This window comes from Lemur catta, chromosome 20 (assembly GCF_020740605.2).
Source record: "Lemur catta isolate mLemCat1 chromosome 20, mLemCat1.pri, whole genome shotgun sequence".
Lineage (NCBI taxonomy): Eukaryota > Metazoa > Chordata > Mammalia > Primates > Lemuridae > Lemur > Lemur catta.
The window spans coordinates 16,139,733-16,160,290 of NC_059147.1; the positions used below are offsets into that span (position 1 = coordinate 16,139,733).

Below are 20,558 nucleotides of genomic sequence, written 5' to 3' on the forward strand. Positions count from 1 at the left end.
TCCCAACCCGCTGGTTCTGGGTGGAAGGTCGGAGAGAGTCGGGAAGCGGGAAGCCAGAGGTCCCACTCACTGCCCTGAAGCGTCCGATCCAGGGTCTTTTCGCTCCGGACGTCCAGGGTCAGCCAGGATGCTCCTTCCCGGGCACCACCGGGGGCTTTCTTATGATGGCTAATGCTCACCTCCTGCACCATCTTGGGCCATTAAAGAACCTCCAGGAAAGACACCTGTACCAGAAAAGGGTCCTGTTCTTGTTCCAACCCCCCAGAAGACCAATGCATACCCGCTCCCGGACACACACACACAGTAATAACTGGCTTTTTGCTTTGTTTTTTTGCTTTGGAAAATAGCCCTTTGGAAAAAAGAGCTCATAGAAAAACTTGGGTTTCCTGAAAAAAAGGCGGGGGGGGGCGGGTAGTGGTTTGCCTTGTGGCAGTTCAAGGAAAGAGATGTAGTTGAGGAATGGTAGGGATATATTCTAGTTGCTATGCCACTGCCAGCCTTGGGATCTTCGGCGACTCATTCAACCTTCCAGAGCTTCAACAGTCTCATCCATAAATTGGATACATTAGTATTGTTTTCTGCATCGTGCAAAGTGCTGGAGTGGATGTGATTTCAGTATGGGTGGTCCGTATGTTAGAGGAGCTCAACCTAAGAGTATGAGGCAGGAAGGACATAGTCAACAAATGGACATGGCATCATGAATTATATAAATGCTTATTCTCTCCCCATTCTTTCTGTGCCTCTCTGCTTTAAATGCCCTGGTTTTCTATTTCTCAAAAAGAGCATTGTGTCCCCTCCTACTACAGGGCTCTGCACCTGCTGTCCCCTTGGCCTGGGATGTATGTTCCACCTCCTTCATCTAATGTTAACTCCTACTTCACTCACACCGCAAGTGCCCATTCCTTGTGGAAGGCATTCCAACCCGTAGGCTGGGCCTATATATTTTACTGTAAACTCTCACATCACTTTGTAACTAACTTTTATATGATTACCTGATAATGTCTACATCCTTCATCCAACTGTGAACTGCATGTGGGCAGAAGCTGTTTCTGCTTTTATCCAGCATGGTTTCTCCAGAGCTTAGCCCATTATTGGTACATAGTAGAATATGCACAGAAACGGTTTGTTGAATGAATGAATGAGTCAGCGCATGTGGATGCTATTGTGGGAGCCCAGAGGAAGGCACTGTTAACTTGTACAGAGAGTTGGGGAAGTCCTCATAGAGGAGGGAACATTTGAGCTAGGTCTTGAAGCATGAGCCAGGTTCTTCAGGTAGAAAAGGTCACAAGCACATTCAAACACATAGAAAGGTGACAGGTAGAAGGGCGTTTGAGAAGATGCTGGTTTGTTCTATGTAGGCAGGGCATTGGCTGTGTTTAGCCATCACCAGACATGAGGCTGAAAGGTCTTATGCCCTGCTATAAAATTTAAGACGTAATCATGGAGGCAATGGGCACCACTAAAGGCTTAGAAAACAAACAGAAAGGAAGAGCATTACCAGAACAGCACTTTACAATGATAGCTTTGGTAGTAAGTGGGTGATGGATTAGATGATAGAGTTACTAGAAGCATGGAGATCAGCTAGAGATTATAATGCAAGCAAAAAACAAAACAAATGAGAAGGTCCCCAGCTGAGGCAATGGCTGTGGAATGGAAGGGAGGGAGTTGAAAGAAGGCTGAATAGACAGGGCTTGGTTAGTGAGTTGAGCATTTTATTGCAAACCCAAGTACCCAAATTGTTAATCCTGTTTACATTGCAAAATATAGTGTTTAGGCTGGATTCTATCCTGAAACAAGAATCCGAGTGCCAGTGGTTTATTTTGGAGGTAATCTCAGGAATCTCCAGTTGAGAAGCAGGGAAGTAAGACAGAGAATTGATAGTAGCCAATACGGAGTGCATTCGTAAGCAGGTTAGCACACGGGACAAATGGGGCTCAAAACCCACAGGGGATCCTCGGGAGACAGCGTGGAACAAGCCTCAGATTTTTCCTACCCAAAGAGTGAGGACATAGGTATTTATTCACTCAATTCTATACCTGATGGTCCAAGAGCTGTTACTGGATATGTTATTTCCCTGGCGTTTCCATCCTGTCCCATGTCTCTGGGCTGAAAGAATTCCCAGGCAGAGAACTTTGGATGTTCTCCATAGGAGAACAGGGAATTCCAAGGGGATGTAACTTTGGCACTGATAACATCTGCAACATATGTTATTGTTTTGGGGGTGTCTACTGTTCTTGACTCTTCAGGAATATTTTATAATTTGACCCTCAGGATAAGCTTATGAAATAAGAATTACTATTCCCACTTTCTCAGAAAAGGAAATTGAGTCTTAACATGGTGCAATTACCGTGCTCAAAGGAATATACTGAATACGCTGGTTGTGATGAGACTGACACTAAATCCATGCTGTTAACGTCTCACCATGCATGTTTATTTGGATGGTTCAAACCAGTTCTGCCCTTGATTGATAACACTCCATGGCATTTTTGGATGTTCTGTGCTCTTTTCTTGGCCTCCACATATCTCTGTCCCACCAAGTTCCCTTGCCTCGGTTCTGAGTGTTTTCCTTTGGCATTAGGAAAGTGAATCTACTTTGTAGTCAGCACATGGCACATTTAAGAGAAAGTGTTTGTCTTATAGTGTGTTAAAGGGAATATAATTACTCCCTCCAAGGAAATCTTCTGGCTGTTTACAAACCCCAGATTATAATTGGTAGGCAGCTGATTATCACAGCAACCCAAAGGGAACACACCCCCGTCTGTGCTGCTTGGGGAGGAACACCCTCCTCTGAGTCCTATATACCAGTATTGTTAAGTATTCTCAACTCTGCTCATCTCTGATGGAATGTGGCAAGAGCCATGCTGCATGGCGTACTTCCAAATAAACACAATAAATCAATTTTTAATTTATAAAATTGATTTCTTGGGCATTCACTCACAGCCTCAGTTGTGAAATTTCTTACATTGCAGAATAACATCAAACAGCAGCCACCAATGGTAAAACATAGTATTGAAGCTCAGGTCTGTTAACTTGTAAATGGCCTGGGAAAGTGTGTGTGTGTGTGTGTGTGTGTGTGTGTGTGTAAGGGGGAAGGGAGAGGAGAGTGCAGACAGCCACATAAATACAGAAACCCCTCAAGGTATTGGCCATCTGAAGGGAGGTTCACACAATAAAGATGATGTCTTTGAGTGAGAAGATATGGAAAACAATCTTAGTATGATTTTTAGGAATGGTTTTCTAAATAGTCTGAAATGGTTCGGTAACTTTCTAGAGAAGTATCAATATATTACTTGAAGCAGACAGTCAATGTCTTCAACTATATCCTTTAGTAATATTCATTCTATCATCTTCAATACAATTAGAATCATTATACATATATTATTAATAATTAATCTTCAAAATAATCCTTTGCCATAGGTACTATTACCCCTACTTTACAGAGAAGAAAATTTATTATAATATAGTCTGAGAAACTTTCCTAAGATTGCCTACTTGGTAAGTGGTGGAGTTGGGATTTGGAAGTTGGAGACATTTGACTCTGAAATGTGAGTTCTTAACCACTATGCTATAATGTCTCTTGTTTTATGTGTTGCTCTATCTTTCACTCATAAAAATGCCATAGAATAGGTCAAGAGGAAGGAGGCAAATTTAGAGGCCAATAATGGGAAGAGGTAGAAGATTCTGGCTAATGAAAGATCTTAGCAAAATCCAGGGGCTTTTACTTAATAATGTGTGCCATAATTTCTTATAGTTTGTGTTGATGCCATTTAAAAGATGATTAAACATAATTGCCTTGAAAGCAACATAATAATGTTGTTCAGAGAAGTACTGGAGAGGTCTGCAGGCCATCCTGGAGATGGTAGGATAAACTTCCTATTTAGACCTTGTAGGACCAATCATATGCAGTAAATTCTAGTTGTGTCAGAGGGGGAAAAAAGTGAACTGGTATTTATCCATCACCTTTTGAGCACTGACCTAGTGCTATTGCCAAGTATTGGAGATAAAATGGTGAATAAGACAAAAATATTCTCAGTCCTCACGGAGCTGGCAGCCTAGTCAAGGAGGCATATATTGATTTAGGTTAGGTTGGCCAGAAGCAAACCTTGCTTAATTTGAAGATTTGAGTGCAAATGGTTTATTGGAGGGGTGATCCCAGGAGGTGCTGGAAGGGGTCTGTGGAAGTGAGACAGGGAAGGGAAAGAAGTTACTACAAGGTGCATTGCATGGCAGGTTATCACTGCCATAACTCTGGTTAAATCCTACTGGGGAACTCTAGGAGACAGTGTAGAACACACTTTAAGGGACAAGGTAAATGGAGTATCCACCACCTCCTGTCAATCCTTGTTTGAAGAGTGTTTCTAGGGGGCACCAAACATCAACTACTTCCGGCATGCCCTGCACAGGGGCTGTTTGGGAACTGGCAGCTGACAAAGCTGTCCTGAAAGAGTTGCAAGTGTTTACAGTTGGAAGAATCTACTGGGTCATTGTGCATGGCCATGGTGAGCTCCAAGAGGGTGTAGGTGGGACACTGACCATCTCTGCTACAGATATTAAACCAAAAAACACAGAAGTAATTAATCACTTATCAGTTCAATAAGTGCTGTGAGGGAGAAATACAAGTTGCTGTCTGGAGGGTCAGGAAAGACTTCACTATGAAACTGCTGGTAAAATATTAGAATCAGTTACAAATAAGAAAAAATAATAATAATAAAATAAAATAAAAAGTGGCTTAAAGAAGATAGAATACATCAGTGTGGTATTGGAGGCACCACAAAAATCATCAAGGATGAATGATCCTTCCAGCTCCATACTTCAGTTCATGAAGGATTGGTCTTCATTCCCATGGTTCAAGATACAGCCATCATGTCCATGTTCTAGCTAGCAGGATGTCAGGGAAAAAAGACTTAAGTCTTTGTCTTAAGGTCTCTTTGGGAATCCCCCATAATCCAGCTACTTACCTCTTATTGGCCAGAGCCTAGTCACATGCCCACACCCACTGCAAAGGAGGCTGGGAGATGTAGTCTTTCTTAGCTAAGCGGCAATGTCCCAGGTAAAAGTGAGGGTTCTATAACTGATGGGGAAGGGGAGAGATAACATTAAGAGGTATAGCAGTATCTTCCACTTAAGATGCCACTTCAGGGCTTTAAACAAATTAATGATAGACTGTGAAGAATGAAGGCGAGTCCCTGTTCCTCCCTACAGCATGGCACTATCCAAAGACCCCAGTCTCTGGGACTCAACGCTGCCTCTCAACAACTCCTAACATAGGTTTCCACCCTATTGGATTTTCTCTGTAGGAATTCAACCGCAATTTTATAACGCAAGTTAACAGGAAAACCCTAACCAAAAGGTGCTACTCCTAAGCCCCTGAACATCATTAGCTCTTTGTTAAACTGACCACGTATGAATAGAATTAGAAACATTTCACCTGCTCTTACTCTTTTTTCCATAAGTAGCTATAATCCGCAGAGAGATGCTTATTGATTGTTTTGTATCATTTGGTAAACATGGTTGGCCAAGTCAGGAGGGGAATATACCATGAAGGACTGACTAAAGAATTTAAATCAAGTAGTTTATGTTTTTGAAACCTCATTCATTCTAAAGGATAATTTCTGAATGATTCCTTTTGCCCTTTTCCCCTGAATACTACCTAGGGTTTTTCCCTTAGTGTGATGCTGCATGATTTCTTGTATGAATCACCATGCAATGATGCTGTCTGCTTCTTCCAAATGCTGCGGAGAGCTGTTTTCCCCAAAGTACTTTGATATAGATCATTGTGAGTAATGGTAATGGGATACGGATGTAAAATTCAGGTTCAGAAGGAAACAAAGCATTTACTTCTCACATAGAGTCTAAGAGAAACAAGAAAGGGGGAGAATTCCTCCCCTGCACTTTTTTCCCCCTTACAAACTGAGAACATCATATTATAAATTGGGATGAATTAGCCCTCCAGCTAGCTCAGTCTCTTATTTCCCTGATGTCTCTGGTTTGGGCTAAGGGCTGATTTCCCTGAGAGTTTTGTTTCCTTTGTTGTCACATTGGCCCACATCCAATTGGTTGGGGCTTTCTCAGAGCAATAACTTCGTGAAGCTATAAGACCTTCATGTAGTTGAAAATGCTCAATATGACAAGGGCACATTTTGCCTTTCCTGTTCTCAGGTTAGAAGGCTTAAATCCCAGGATATAGGAAAATATTCTTCAGGGGCAGGAATCCTGCCCTATTCCTTTTAGTTTGCCCCTTCTCTTCACAGAGTCTGTTAGGGTGTTTTACACAAAGTAAGTGGGCAAGAAGTATTGTCTTTCCATCCATCCATCATCCAGTCATCCATCCATCCATCCATCCATCCATCTATCCATCCGTCCATCCATCCATCCACTCATCCAATTCCTGCATTGTTACTATGCACTAAAAAAAGTGGAAGGAACACTTACCTTGTTTCCAGGACTTGTTCAGATCCCAGTTTTTCCACTTATGCCAAACACTTCCAAATATTATTTCCCATGCATAATAGTTGATCAATGAACAATAATTCCCTTTCTGCTTCCTTCATGAATGAGGCCTGGCACGTGTCTGGAGTGGGGAGACAGACACGTAAACAACATGTTGCAATGTCCCAGGGAGGCAGGGCAATGTAAATAGAGGCTAAGCACACAAGCCTTGGGGTCAGATAGGCTGCGTTCCTGGTTTGACCTCTTCCTAGCCATGTAACCATGGGCAAGTTCCTTAATTTTTCTGTTGTTTCACTTTCCAATCTGTAAGATGTAGTTATTGATCACACTGTCTTCACAAATTTGTGGGGGGATTTCAAAGAGGTAATCCAAATAAATGTCTATGCTTGGGGGGGAACCCCTCTTTACATGTTAGTACTTTGCAACTTCCTTCATCATATTGCTTAATATTTCAACAACGGTGTTTAATTTGAAAAGTTTCGAGTTCGAGTCCAGCCTTTTCTAAAGTCTATTCAATGGAACAGTGGTTTCTTAGAATGTTGATTGATACTAGAGTAAAAGGGGGCTCTGTGATCCAATTAGCCTGGGCCACTCTGACAAAGTGCAGTCAAACACCTTTCTTTAATGCAGATTTACAGCCTTGTGTTAACACAATTTTCAAATCTTCAAAAGCGGATACAGAATACAGCTTCATCCAAACTTACCTGGCTTCTAGCCCTTTTCCCTTGAAGGTCATAAGACCAGCATTCGGCAGGATATCTTTTGGGAAAAGCTCCTATAGATAAATCAGTGGATAAGTATTTCTGACTGTCTGCTCAGGGTTAGGCACTAAGGAACAAAAAAAGAAAATGCTATGACCCTGCCCTCAAGGAATCAAGAGACTTACTTAAGAGAAAAGAAACCCGCAAAAAGTTTTGAGAAGACATCTAAATTCGGGCCCAAGAAGATCATGAAACAATTGAAGTGGGCCCAGTGTGGGGCACAGTAGAGAATGCTGAGGGCTGTGGCATACAGGAGTCCAGATGGCTTTCTAAAGGGGGTGGCATCAACTCCACTTCGTCCATCACTGCTGTGTGAAAATACCAGGTCTTCCAAATGTTCACAAGAACCCCAAAAGTCTGGATTTTTTTTTATGTGAAATATACCAATTTTATAAAATCCTGAAAAATATTACATAAAATGCATAAAACATGTCTGTGAGCCAAATTTAGCCCATCTGACTTCGATTTGCAATCTTTGCTTTAAGTTAGTACTTCTCTCAATCAGGGGTGGTTTTGCCCCTTGGGAACATTTTTTGGTTGTCCCAACTGGTGCTACAAGCATCTCATGAGTAGAGGCCAGGGGATGCTGCTAAACACCCTACAGTGCACAGGACAGGCCCCACAACAAGGAATTATCCAGCCTCAAATGTCAATATTGCCAAAGTTGAAAAATCATACTGCAAGCCATGGAGACTTAAATCCTGGGAGAGAGGGGGCCTGTGGTTTTGACTCGCTGCATGTGTGACTTTGGAGATGTCCTTGTTCTGGTTGGTGAAATAAGGTCCTTGAACTAATTGATGCTCAGGGGACTTTCCAGCCCAGGGGCTGAGGTCGCATTAGTCCTCTATGTTGGCAGTGGCCTGGCAAAGGGCTCTCTCTGCAGAAACAACATTGATCGGAAATGATAGCTATTGATGTGACAACACACACCAGGGGAATGTTCCCAACCTGGAATACTGTTTGTCCTTTTGATGAGTTCAGAAGCCTGTTTCATGCACGTCTCACTGCAGACACATGAATAAATTTGAAGCTGATGTTAGAAGGCTACTAAATCATTCTGGGCAATTTTGTTTTAGAGACCGTTCATATTTTGTGGAGGGAAAAATCAAAGGACACACTTTAATTTAATATACTCCTGCCTTTCGGAATAAAGACAGCCTCTCAGATATTAATTTTGAGTTTTGGCATTGCATGTGGCTGTTTATCTAGTTGGTTATCATGGGCAAAGTTGGGTTTTTATCTTAAGGATTTAATTCAATGGTGACCACAGTGAGGCAGGCAGCAGGATGAGGTGTGTAGCGGAGGGGGTGATGCCTTGACCAGGATAAGCCATGATGGAGGCACAAAAAGCACCTGTGCATCCAAGTACCAAAGCTTGAAGTCTCCGATACATACGCCCAGCACATTACTGCTAACGCCCTTCTCCAGCCGCTGTGCATCACTCAGGCTGCTGTCTTAGTCCATCCAGCTGCTGTAGCAAAATACCATAAACTGAGTGACTTATAAATAACAAAAATTTATTTCTCACAGTTGTGGAGGCTGGAAGTCCAAGGTCAAGGTGCTGTAAGTTTTGATGTCTAGTAAGGGTCTGTTTCCTGGTTCATAGAGTGGTGCCTTCTGGCTGTGTCCTCATATGATGGAGAGGTAAGAGGTCTCTCTTGGATCTCTCTTATAAGAACATTAATCTCTCATGACCCAATCATCTCCCAAAGGCCCCACTCTGGGCCTTGGCTAATACCATCACCTTAGGGTTGAGGATTTCAACATTTGAATTTAGGTGGGGAAGGGATACGACCATTTAGTGCATTGTACTGCCCTTGCATGATGTCATTGCTTCTTTCCTCAACATGCTGCAGGGTTTCTCAAACTGGGATACACTTCTAGGGAGAGAGGGATTTCTGTGATTTCAGAGAGGTAGAGAAGGAGATGTTGTTTAGGGATTTCTGGATGCTGACTCTGTCCTCCCCTCCCTGTGATGCTGCTGCTGAGTTTCACTCAGGAACGAGGGGAGCCAGGTGTTTGCAACATTTGCTTTAATAGCAGCCTTTAGATTGTTAGGGAAAGTTCTCCTGGAATGGTGACACGAGCTTGAGGACACAAGAGGTGCAGCAAAGCGAAACCCTACCCTGGCCAGACAGTGCCATCTGCACCTGTGCTCCTGATAGGGGATCTGGGGCCCAGAGGAACTGCACCAAATATGCCACCCTACCCCTTCTCTGGGTAGCAACTTCTCTTCCAACAGCTTCCTGTCCCCTTAGTTTATTAAGTTGGGAAATCAATCTCCTTGTATGGGAGGTGAATGAGCAAATGTCGGCAATCCCGGCCAATCCCTACCACACCTGAAATGCAGTATGTCAAGATTCACTTTACTGGTGAAGGTGCAGTGTTGCCTGATGTTCAGGTGTCTTAGTTTAGGTTTCCCTGAAAGCAGACCCTGCAACTAGAATTCGAAGCCAAACAGTTTATTTGGGAGAGGATTGCAGAGAGCACTAGTAGTGGAGTAGGGAAGTTAGGGGAATGAAAAGAAACAGGAAAAGGGTACCTTTTCCAGCAGTGGGCACCTGAGGCTTATCCTCACTGGGAAATTCCAGAAGACAGTGTAGAACATGTTTTTGAGTTATACTGAATGGCCACTGATGAAGCTGGGATATTTATGCACCTGTAATATCCCTTCTGTCATGTGTTAAGGGCTGCTTTCAGGAGCATTAACTTTCCAGAGCTTCGGGGTTGCTCTGCTGTCAGGCCAACCAGGCAAAAGCTCTCAGGTGGAGAGTAGCAGCTATGCCCAGCGAGTAGCTGGAGGAGTGCAGAGGTGAGTAAAGGGGAGATGGGTTGGGGAGGGACGACACTTGCCGTGGCACGTTGACTTAAATTGTTATTATCATCATGCTGCATATATGAATGAATGCAAGCCAATTGTAATATCTTTATGCTTATAGCTCTTACAAATAACTCTAAAAAGCAAAACATGCTCACCTGTTACATCTCTAAATCAGTAAAAAGCAATTCAAGTCAAAATAATAGTAATAACTCGATGCATGGTGGTGTTTGGTCAAATGAAATCAAGGTTTCCAACACAAATATGGAACTGACTCCCAAGAAGCAGGTTGTTTTGAATCCAACATGCCCATAATAGCCCGTGATAACTAGGCTCCCCCTGCTTTTCTATCTTCCTGCTGCTACCAAAAAATCAGTCCTGCAGCTATGAAATCATTCGGTCTTCCCATGACATAAGTGCATGCTTTTGTATTATTTTTTTTTTTTTTTATCAGTCGAGGTTCTTACTTGAAACTGGCTGATTTAACATATTAAGGAAAGGAATCATTTGAAAAGGTGCTGGGTAGCTCGCAGAATCACTGGGAAGTCTGCACCTGTGCTCCTTGAAGTTGAGAAATGGCCGGGACCCCAGCTGAAATCACAGCTGTCTGGTAAGGACACTGCTCTCACCATTTCTGCTAATAGAGGACCTTTTTGTTTGTGCCAATGCCACCACCACCACCAAACACCAGGTACCATTGCTGCTCTGTTGCCCCATTGCCACTAAAATCTTGGCACTGAGGTTGGCTGTGAATCTGCAGCAGAGCTTGAACCATGAGCCTGCGTCCTAACAAGGAGGGAGGCCGGCAAAGCAACCAATGTGTGTCATCAGTTCTGGAGTGGGATGTGGGTTCTGTCTACCTCTGGGGCTCAAGGTGGGGCATTCCCCAGGCATAGGAAGGAGGTTCAGATGCTGGGAAGCCAAAACGGTGGGTCAAGTCCACTAAAGTCTTCCCTTTTTTTTTTTCTTGTTAGCATGTCACAATTAAACCAGGGAAGAGAAGTGGTGATAGGTGGGTCACAGTCCACTGAAAAATATCCTAAAAGATTATTGAAGTGGTCAGAGAAAGAAAGGTTTTAAAGTTTCAAATACAGGGAAATGAGGAGTGCTGAGTGCGTGAGGACAGAACAGTCTTGTCTCTGTGCCTGTTACTGTATCTCATCCTAGAAGGCAGAAGTTACGTCTTACACATTTCTTTAATGAGTAAGAATAGGCATCAAGTGCATATGCTTAAAGGAGAGGGAAGAGGTGGGAAAGAAGGAAGGAAACAGAATTTATATTATGTCTTCAGCTCCAGAACATGAATGGATTGGGGCATTGAGTTAATAGGAGCCAGAAGGCAATTTTTAGACTAGAGCAGAAAAGAATTCTACTTGGTGGGAGCAAGGGGACCAAGAAAAGATATTCTGAAGCCTCTGCTATGAAGAAAGAACACATGGGTATTAAACCAAGAAATACCAAGGCATTTATAAGAATAGCAAATGTTCTACAGAGCAAAGCTCTGGGGGAATATTCAAGGGCAACCTGGCTTTCTGTCATCCTTGCTCTGGAAATAAAACGCAAAGGGAATTAACCAAGGCCCCCGAGCAGCTGCTCTCACTGGCCTCGGCTAACACGCTAGAGCTTCTTGGGGCAGCACATGGGGATGAAGATGATTCTATTATTTTTAATACAAAATCATAGAGTTCCGAGTAAATTTACTTTACCAACTTTTCTCTAATTATGTAAAAATGAAATGATTCCTATAAGAAGAATATTGGAACAGATGGGCTGCATAATCTGAGATTTTTTTTCCATCTGTATTTTTGGGCATCTGTGTATTAACTTGGGATTTCATGGGAAGGCACATGCTCAGAAGGGAAAGTCATTTTCAGATAGACACAGCTCAATTGAGAAGACCATCTCCATTCATGGAAAGAGCCCGAGACGGACAATCAAGGCAGGGCAGTGATTTAAGAATGTTCCAGTTGGTGAGCAAGAAGCGTCTGAAAAAATAAGCTTAAAGAAATGAGAATTTAAACGCTGACTTTCCTTCTTTTGATAGCTACAGTTCACTGCGGCTGCACCTGTAGGGTAAAAGACCTGCATGGAGCGTTTTTGCAGGTATTTAATATAAAGTGTCAGAAACACAGGAGAGGGTAATTTGGTCATATGAAACAAAAGCCTTCAAAAGATGAAATTTTTAACTCAGCAATTCCCTTTATAGAAAGATAATCTCAGGAAATAATTAAAGATGTGTGCAAATATTTTAGCTGCAAGTGTTTAATTAAAGTACTCCAAACCTTGGGGTCTAAACTTACAACAAGAGTCAAGAGATTTATTTTTTGATATCTGTAAAATTGAAAATCATGGGAACTTTGAAAATATCATCAATGGAAGACTCTATTAAGCAGATTAAGAAAGGATTTCAATAATATCTTATCTTTGAAATGCCCACATACATGCATAAGTACTGAGTGTTAAGATTTGGAAAAATCAACATCTTAATGGTGATTATCTCTGGTTGATGTTTTGATGGATGTCCTGAAAATTTATTCTTTTTGCATTTCTGTATTTTATAATTTTTTTAATAATTAACATACATATAAAACATTTTTACATGACTGTGTTTTAAGGGCAAAAAAATTTCAGCATTGTTCTTCCCCTCCAGCTCTGTTGATGGGAGAAGCAAGATGTAATTTTTAAGTAGGTGAATAGCTGTGTGGTTTTTGGTGTTTTTATACACATCATCTCATGAATTGACACAATATCATGTTAAGTAGAAAGTCTTTTTATCTTAAATTTACTCCTAGTTACAAGAAGCTGGGAGGTAGAACGATCACACACTGCTTGAGAGTGGAAAAGCTAGGTTCAATCCACCCAGGGTAGATGGTTTCAAAACCCTTATTATTTTCACCACACCTGCTGTCACCCAGGTCCCAAAGGAGCTTCCAGAGGACCCTTTTGCCCATGCCTCTCATTCCCCAGAGTCCCGTTTTCAAATTGGCTTTTAGGAGCCAAGGCTCCTTTTCAGAGAAAGAGGTTTAGAAGACCTTCACAAGTTTTACAGAAGCCCATTGTTACATTTTCTGCCATCCCGGTGGGGTAGAGGATCAACATAGGTTTTTCCTTCCTGTATTTACTTATTTGTTTATAGCTGAGACACAGAAGGCTGTTAGTAGGTTAAATTTTATTCAGAGAAACAAATGTGATATTTCTTGCACCCTGTGTATTAGAGTTAGATTCATTCCTCCCCCCTACATACTATCTTATTTCATTCTCACAGAAATCCTGCCAATAAGATATTATCCCAACTTTATAAGTTTCAAATCTAAGAACCAGAGAGGCTAAGCTTCTTGCCCAAGACCACACAGCGCATAAGTGATAGAATTGGAATTCGTACCCTATGTATGACTCCAAATCCCCCAGTTCATCTTTTCCAAAGACTAGCACTTCTCAAAATAAGGGAACCCACAATAAGTTCATGGTCACGGAAATCCCACTTCTTCCAAGAGTTGAAAAATACACGTTGGTGTATTTTGTTCCTTCTATTCAAACTTGGTTAGTGCAAAGCAGTCCAAAGCATATATGCTTTAGAGTCTGTACAAGCGAATCTGTAAGTATCCAGGAGTGGATACTTGTTTTTGAACAAGTGGATGAAGCGGTCATGGGTATTTATTTGGCCTGCTTTGTGAATTACACGATTCAATTTCACCTCTTGGATAGGAGAGGGGAAATTCATTTCAAATAGGAGGAGAAGGAAGGAGAACTTCAAGAAGGACTATAAGGTGATTTAATTAGATTGACTATCAATGTGGCTTTTGCTTTTTCATTACTGCCTTAAAAGTAAAAGAAAACCTTTGACAATGAGCTTAAAGAAAAAGCAAGGTGCCTTCTGGAAGGAAGCTGAGGGCGGATTGGGGAGCAGAGCAGGTAACGGTCTGGAGCCCCAACAGCCACATTTTCAGGGTCCCTGGGCCAGTGCAGTGTTGTGTCTTTGCTTGTGTCTGAAAATTTGCATTTTTCCCCCTACTATTCTTTGCTTCTCTGCACATATGTTGGAAAGGTATCATTTTGGCTGTCAGCATGTCTCCCCTTGGCTTCTTTCATGGACAAGAAAGGAAGTAAGTCAACCATAGTGAATGAGAGTGAATGAGTTTAGTAGGAAATGAAGTGTCTGAAAGAGACTTTCTCCTCCCAAGCTCTACATGACCTTTCAGTGGGTGCAGAGTTGGCTCTGCAGTGGTGGGAGTTTGCAGGAGGCTCAGAGAAGGCAGATTTGCAAATTGCCTCGGTTCACATACTTCTAAGAGGCAGTTACAGGATTTGAACCCAGCTCTCTCTGATTTAAAACCACCACACTAGGACTGCAAAACAGGAATGCCTTTCCTTTTTCTAGCTCCCTTGTGGGTCGTTGAGAACGTCAGATAAGGGAAATAGATGCTAATAATGTTTGGAGAATTAAAGAATACCCACCAGATGTGAAAAGTTTATTGCTACCAAACCCACCCCTTGCCAAACACTATTTACAGTAACAGAACCCCGGTTAGGCCAGGGAAGTGAGGCTGAGTTGTGCAAATGCAGGGGAGGATCCTGTCTTGATTGCAAATATTGATAATTCAGTCATCATGGATTTTTTTTGCATCAGTTTTGATTTTTAGAAATAATGCATCAGACTCTTATTTATCTTAAATATTGAGGTTTGGTGTCCCTTAAATTTTGCATCTGAGGTGAGTGCCTCACTCTCCTGCCCCTAGTTCCTTCCCCTTACAGCAGGGTTTCCTGAAATGTGGGACACATACAATGTGTAGTGCACACGATAATTTTAGGCGGTACCTTGCCATGATGTTAAATAACACTGGTCACATCATGAGAAAGTTCTTTTTCCTTTTTAAAAAAGTATTTTCCATACCTTCTTACCAAGTGAAGGAGGAATTATCAGGTTGTGCACTAGCAAATATTTGACGCCTCTCTGACACTTACTAATCTAGTCTTGGAAGAGGAAGAGATTAGATTTTAGGCTCAATCCTCAGGAGGTGCACTAGTGTCTTCTATTTGCCCTCTGGGTCCAGTCTTCCTTTCTCCACGCGCAGCTCTGTGCCCTGGAAGCTTGTCTCCATGGAAACCATTGGACAGGGTCAACAGGCTCGCTTGCCCTCAGGTTTCTGGATTGTTCTAATGATCAGAAATACCAGCAAGCAACAGGAAGACTGAAGGAGAAGAGAGAGTTCGGCATCTTTAATTCCCCATCTCATTCCTGCTCCGTGTGGTTTATTTCCTGTAGGGGAGGCCGTGACTCCCCCCAGACCACCCTTCTCCTGCAGACATGTTCCTGTGTGTTCCAACAGACACTCCCTCTCCTACTCTTTCACGTCTCGGGCAGTGTTGCCAGAAAAATGCAGAACATGCAGTTAAATTTGAATTTCAGATAAACGACAAATCACTTTTTAGTATAAATAGGTACCTCATCTTTATATGCATGGGATATAATTATACTAAAAATTATTTGATGTTTTTCTGAAATTCAGATGTAACTGGATATCTTGTATCTTTATTTGTAAAATGCAGCAAACCTGGCCTAGTGGATAATCGCTCCCTACTGTTGCCAACTCCTCATTGGTCCCCCTTAACCCTGCTCACTGCTTTGTTAAGAGTCTCTCTATTAAACGCTCCTCCGCTTCCCTATTTGAGGGTGTCATCTATTTTCTGATAAGTCCTGGACTCATCCTAAGTATGCACCAATATTATATCTGGCTAGAATTTTATAACGTTTTGCTTCTCATTTTCAGTTTATCTCTTCTTTGTGGCACGTGCTGTTGGTTTTCCTTTCATGGTTGTGAGATATATTTTCCTTTTAAAATCATTGTATTTAAGTTTGAAAATAAGAGAGCTGGAACACAGCTATGGTGAAATTTGTAGAGAGAGTTCACACGTGGACTGGCTTTTGAGAAATACTCAGAGACGAGCACCGTGGCTCTGGAGTGAGACCGACTCCGGTTCAAATCCCAGCTCCAGCACACAGAGTTGTTGCAAAGACCGAAGGAGATCATGAATGCCAGGCCCTCAGCAGGGCGCGGGGACTTGGTTCATAGCAGTGTCACGTTTATGTAAATACCTGCACACACATGTGCCATCGCCCGCCCCGAGTGGTGACGTGACTCACCCAAGGGCTCGCAGCAAGTGTGAGAAGGACTGAGTCTGCGGTGCAGGAACTTGGCCCTGAGCCCAGCGTTTTCCATACGATGCTCCGGCATCTTGTGCGCAGAGGAACTTGCATGTCAGCTCTGGCCCTGCTCGCTGCCCTGCAGGCCATCTGGAGAGAGTGGCCCATTCCTGTGACTCTGGTGTTTCAGAAGACTGGAGTCGAGACCTTTGAGTCTGGCCAGGTTGGTGTTTTAGAGGGAAATGCTAAAGACAAAATTTGCTACTGAATGAATGAATAAATGAATGAATGAATGAATTCAGGGAGGTGTGAGGTGAGGTTTGACCTGCCAAAGCCTGGCTACAGTGCCCCACCCCCACACCTTCTGAACACTCCCCACCAGCTGCAAATTGACTTCCTGGGGCATCTTCTCCACTCCTGGGACCCATCTCGGACTTGGTCTGGCCTGGGCCCCTTGGCCCTCTGGAATCTTGGTTAACCTGTTTCTGAAGTGGCATTCTGATCTTCACCGATACGAACCAAGAATCTGCCATGTGCAAAGCATGTCCTTAGGCACAGAGACAGTACCCAAGGATGAGCAAGAAGGATTGGGTGTTTGCCTTTTCCCTAAGCTGAGGACAGGGATCACCTGTATTGAGCCACTGTCACACTGCATGGACAGTCTTAGGGACCTCACAAGCAGCCTTTCCTTCAAGCCTCACAACAGGCCTGAGATGAGGAAACTGTGCCCCCGATGATATCCAGAGCAGCCATCCCGTTAACTCACTGATCCTCACAACTGCTTTGGGAAGAAGACACTATCGTTTTCTCAATTTACAGAGGTAGATGTTGAGGCTTCGTGAGGCTAGTGACCTGTCTGAAATCACACAGATGCTACGTGCTAGGATTAAAACCCCAGACCCCAGCCTCTTAACTCCAGGATCCCGCAGGCTCTGGTGACAAAGAAGTTTACTCACACAGCTGGGGAGAGGCAGAGCAGGATTTGAATCCGTGCTCTTTCCTCTATACAGTTATGCATCACAAGGAATTTCATGTGTTGTAATCTTGGAACCTCCATTTCTATTGACCTGAACAGGTCAATAGTGCCACAAAAGTACCATGGGGCCAAAAGGGGAGTGGGGGAGGGCAGGAGGAAGGGGAAAGAGAGAATAGCCACAGATTGGTATAACAGGAGTTTATAGAGCAGGCAGCATTGAAGGATTGCCCAGATTTGATGAGATGATCACATGGAGTGGGCATTGCCAGGAAAGGGACAGTGTGAACAAAGGTTGGTGGTGAGGAGGGCAGGGTAGGCACACAACTGAAGAATAATCTAGATTGTCTGGTGCTTCCTGTGCATGCCGATCTTGGCTGTCTCTGTAGCAGGGTTTCTGGTGCGTGTTCCCTGGGGCCCATTCTGTAGAGATCCTCCTGGTACTGGACTCTGGATGTCTTACTCCATAGCCACCAGCCACATAAATCTTCTGCCCCTTTGTCCTTAAGTTTTAATGAGCAAAGGCTTGCCGGGAAAGCTAAAAGCAGGCAGACGTTGCATAAATGGAGACTCAAACTTTTCTAGCCAAGAGCACTTTCCACCAAACATTCCTGTCTTTCCTGGGTGGGTGGTGGTCCTGGCCCTGACATCCCAAGTAAGTACCCCTGGAAGGGACAAACCCCTGCTTGAAGGTGCATGTCAGGTGACCAAACAGCTGGGTTGGCTTTGCTGGAAAGGAACAAGGTTTTTTTTTTTTTTTTTTTGGCACAATGCCCTGTTGTGTCAGGTCCTTTTCTCTGAAGCAAGGAACACTGTGACTTTCATATTTGCCTTCTGTGATGAAAGAACAAAGCTGAGGACTTTGCATTTTTTCAACCTTTTTGCAAAGTAGGCCTTTCAAGAATGGTAAACAAGTAAAGAACTGACATCTGTACAGTTTACAAAATGCTTTAGCACTTTTGATCCTAATATTACTATTGGGAGGGACAGATGTTAACTGTCCAACAAGTCATTAATCTCTGCAGACAGTTGCGTAAACTAAGACTGGAATTGGTTAGCAGGAGTCAGGGATGAGAATGAGCAAAGCCTCCAGTGCCTGATGCATTGGATGCGTCATTGAATTATGCCATCTCTCAGGTGCTATTTCTCCATCATTTAAATTTGGTAGCACATTACACATCCACTTAGCACAATGGCAACCACATAGTAAGGGCTTTAAAAATGTTAACTACAAAAAATAACAAATGTTGGCAAGGACGTGGGGAAATTGGAAGCCTTGAGCACTGTTGGTAGAAATTCAAAATGGTGCAGCCACTATGGAAAACAGTATGGAGGTTCCTCAAAAATTTAAAAATAGCAGGCTGGGAGTGGTGGCTCACAGCTGTAATCTTAGCACTGTGGGAGACCGAGGCGGGAGGATTGCTTGAGCTCAGGAGTTCAAGACCAGCCTGAATAAGAATGAGACCCTGTCTCTAAAAAAATTAAAAATTAAAAAAATTAAAAATTTTAAAATAGAGCTACCATGTGATGCAGCAATTCTACTTGTGGGTATTTATCCAAAAGAATTGGAATCAGGATCTTGAACACTTCCATGTTCATTGCAGCACTATTCACAATGGCCAAGATATGGAAACAACCTAAATGTCCATCAACAGATGAATGGATAAAGAGAATGTGGTATATACATACATACAGATGAATCCACTGCTGCTCACCACCTGCTGCACAGCCCGGTTGCTAACAGGCCACAGACCGGTACTCAGCCTGGGGTTTGGGGACCACAGTACTGGAGGATTAAACAACTTTGGCCACATCCATGTGGAACCAGAATTGTCTAACTCCAAAATATGTGGGGGTTTTGTTGTTTTTTCTTTTTTTTTTTCTTTTCACTTTTCTCCACTACCTTTTCTCATTTATGGATAATACACATACACTCTGGGGCTTTGCAGAGACAGCAGTGATTTTCAGTTTTCCTTCAATGTCTGGATCCGGGACAGGAATGAGAACTTGCCAGACCGAGGCTGAGCGAGAACCAGAGCTTCTGTTAGGGTGTTGTCTCTGGGAAGGAGACAGTCCAGATGCTCAGGAGTCAGGGGAGCCCCCAGCAAGGTGTGAGGTCTGAGAGTGTGGGGAAGCGAAAGGCATGCTCTTGACCTTGTGGATGAAGGGGAAGTAGAGGAAGGAGCATGTGCTAGAGCCAGAGCCAGCCCTTGAGGAGACCCCAGGGGGCAGATCAGAGAAGCCAAATGCATTCAACAAGCCTGATGAGCAAGGACAGGGCTAAAATGGGAGGAGAAACTAGGTCAGGTCTGGCGTACTGTAATCCTAGTACACTTGATTCTCTTTGTTTATTGTCCCTGCAAAATCTGAATGAATATTTCCTATATTAGCAAGGTTTTTTTCTTTTCTGGTATTGTTACATTGTTTCATAGCATGGAAGGTATAGGGAAATCCTTGAATTTTTCCTAAATTATTAAAGATCATCAGAGGTTAGGAGGAGAATGGAAAACTCAAAATTTGAAAGCAAGTTTTAATTTTGTGGGTGATATCTTTGACTGTTGGCTGGTATGTATATAATACGTGATACCACAGGGCCTTCCTCTAAGTCTTTTTATACCCACTCCCTCAACCCACCCCTAGAGGCTGCTATCCTAGTCCCCAAAGCTACTTTTCCTTCCTGGGCAGCACATTTTGTAGCATTTTAGAGAACCTTTGTGGTAAGGAAGGACAATAGTATTATGGGCATTAGGAAGGCAGCATTGAAGATTCATTAAGAATGGAAGTTTTGCAATTAAGAGAGAAGTGGACTCAGTCCCAGCTTTACTTGGAGACATTATTTCATCCTTTCTGAATCTCAGTTACATCGATCTATCTATACATGGGAGTGCAAATAGCATCAACCAACCTCATGGATTTTTTTGTGGGGCTGGTTTAGAGATGGGGTCTCAAACTCCTGGGCTCAAGCAATCCTCCCACCTTAGCCTCCTGAGTAGCTGAGATAACAGGTGGGAGCCACTGTGCTCAATGCAAACCTCACAGCCTTTGCAAGGGTTTGGAAGAGCATTTAGACCAGGATTCAGCAACCTTTTTCTGTAAAGGGCCAGATACTAAATATTTTTGGCTTTGGAGGTCATTGGTCTCTGCGGCAACTACTCAACGCTGTCAATGTAGAGCAAAAGCATCTACAGACAGCACGTCAGTGAATGAACATGGCTGCATTCTAATGAGGCTTTAACAAAAACAGGGCTTGGGCCATAATCTGCCTACCTCTGCTTTAGAATAAGCCTTCAAAAATGGCGATAGTCATTATGATTCTATACCATTGGTGTTAGAGCATTGTTATATTGATCTAATCTCCATTATTCTAGTTAACAGGTTCTCAAAAATTGAGACTGATGCCATTCATTTTTACCC

The 20,558-nt window shown here is 42.9% G+C and overlaps 1 long non-coding RNA gene across 1 annotated transcript; it reads right to left on the minus strand.

Annotated features, from left to right (window-relative positions):
- Positions 1–287: 287 nt before the first annotated feature.
- Positions 288–6,448, minus strand: LOC123625108. Its single transcript, XR_006730354.1, has 3 exons — positions 6,433–6,448; positions 4,959–5,071; positions 288–648 (listed from the first exon to the last, which is right to left on the minus strand). It is a non-coding gene; the product is annotated as an uncharacterized LOC123625108 (long non-coding RNA).
- Between the last annotated feature and the right edge of the window lie 14,110 nt (positions 6,449–20,558).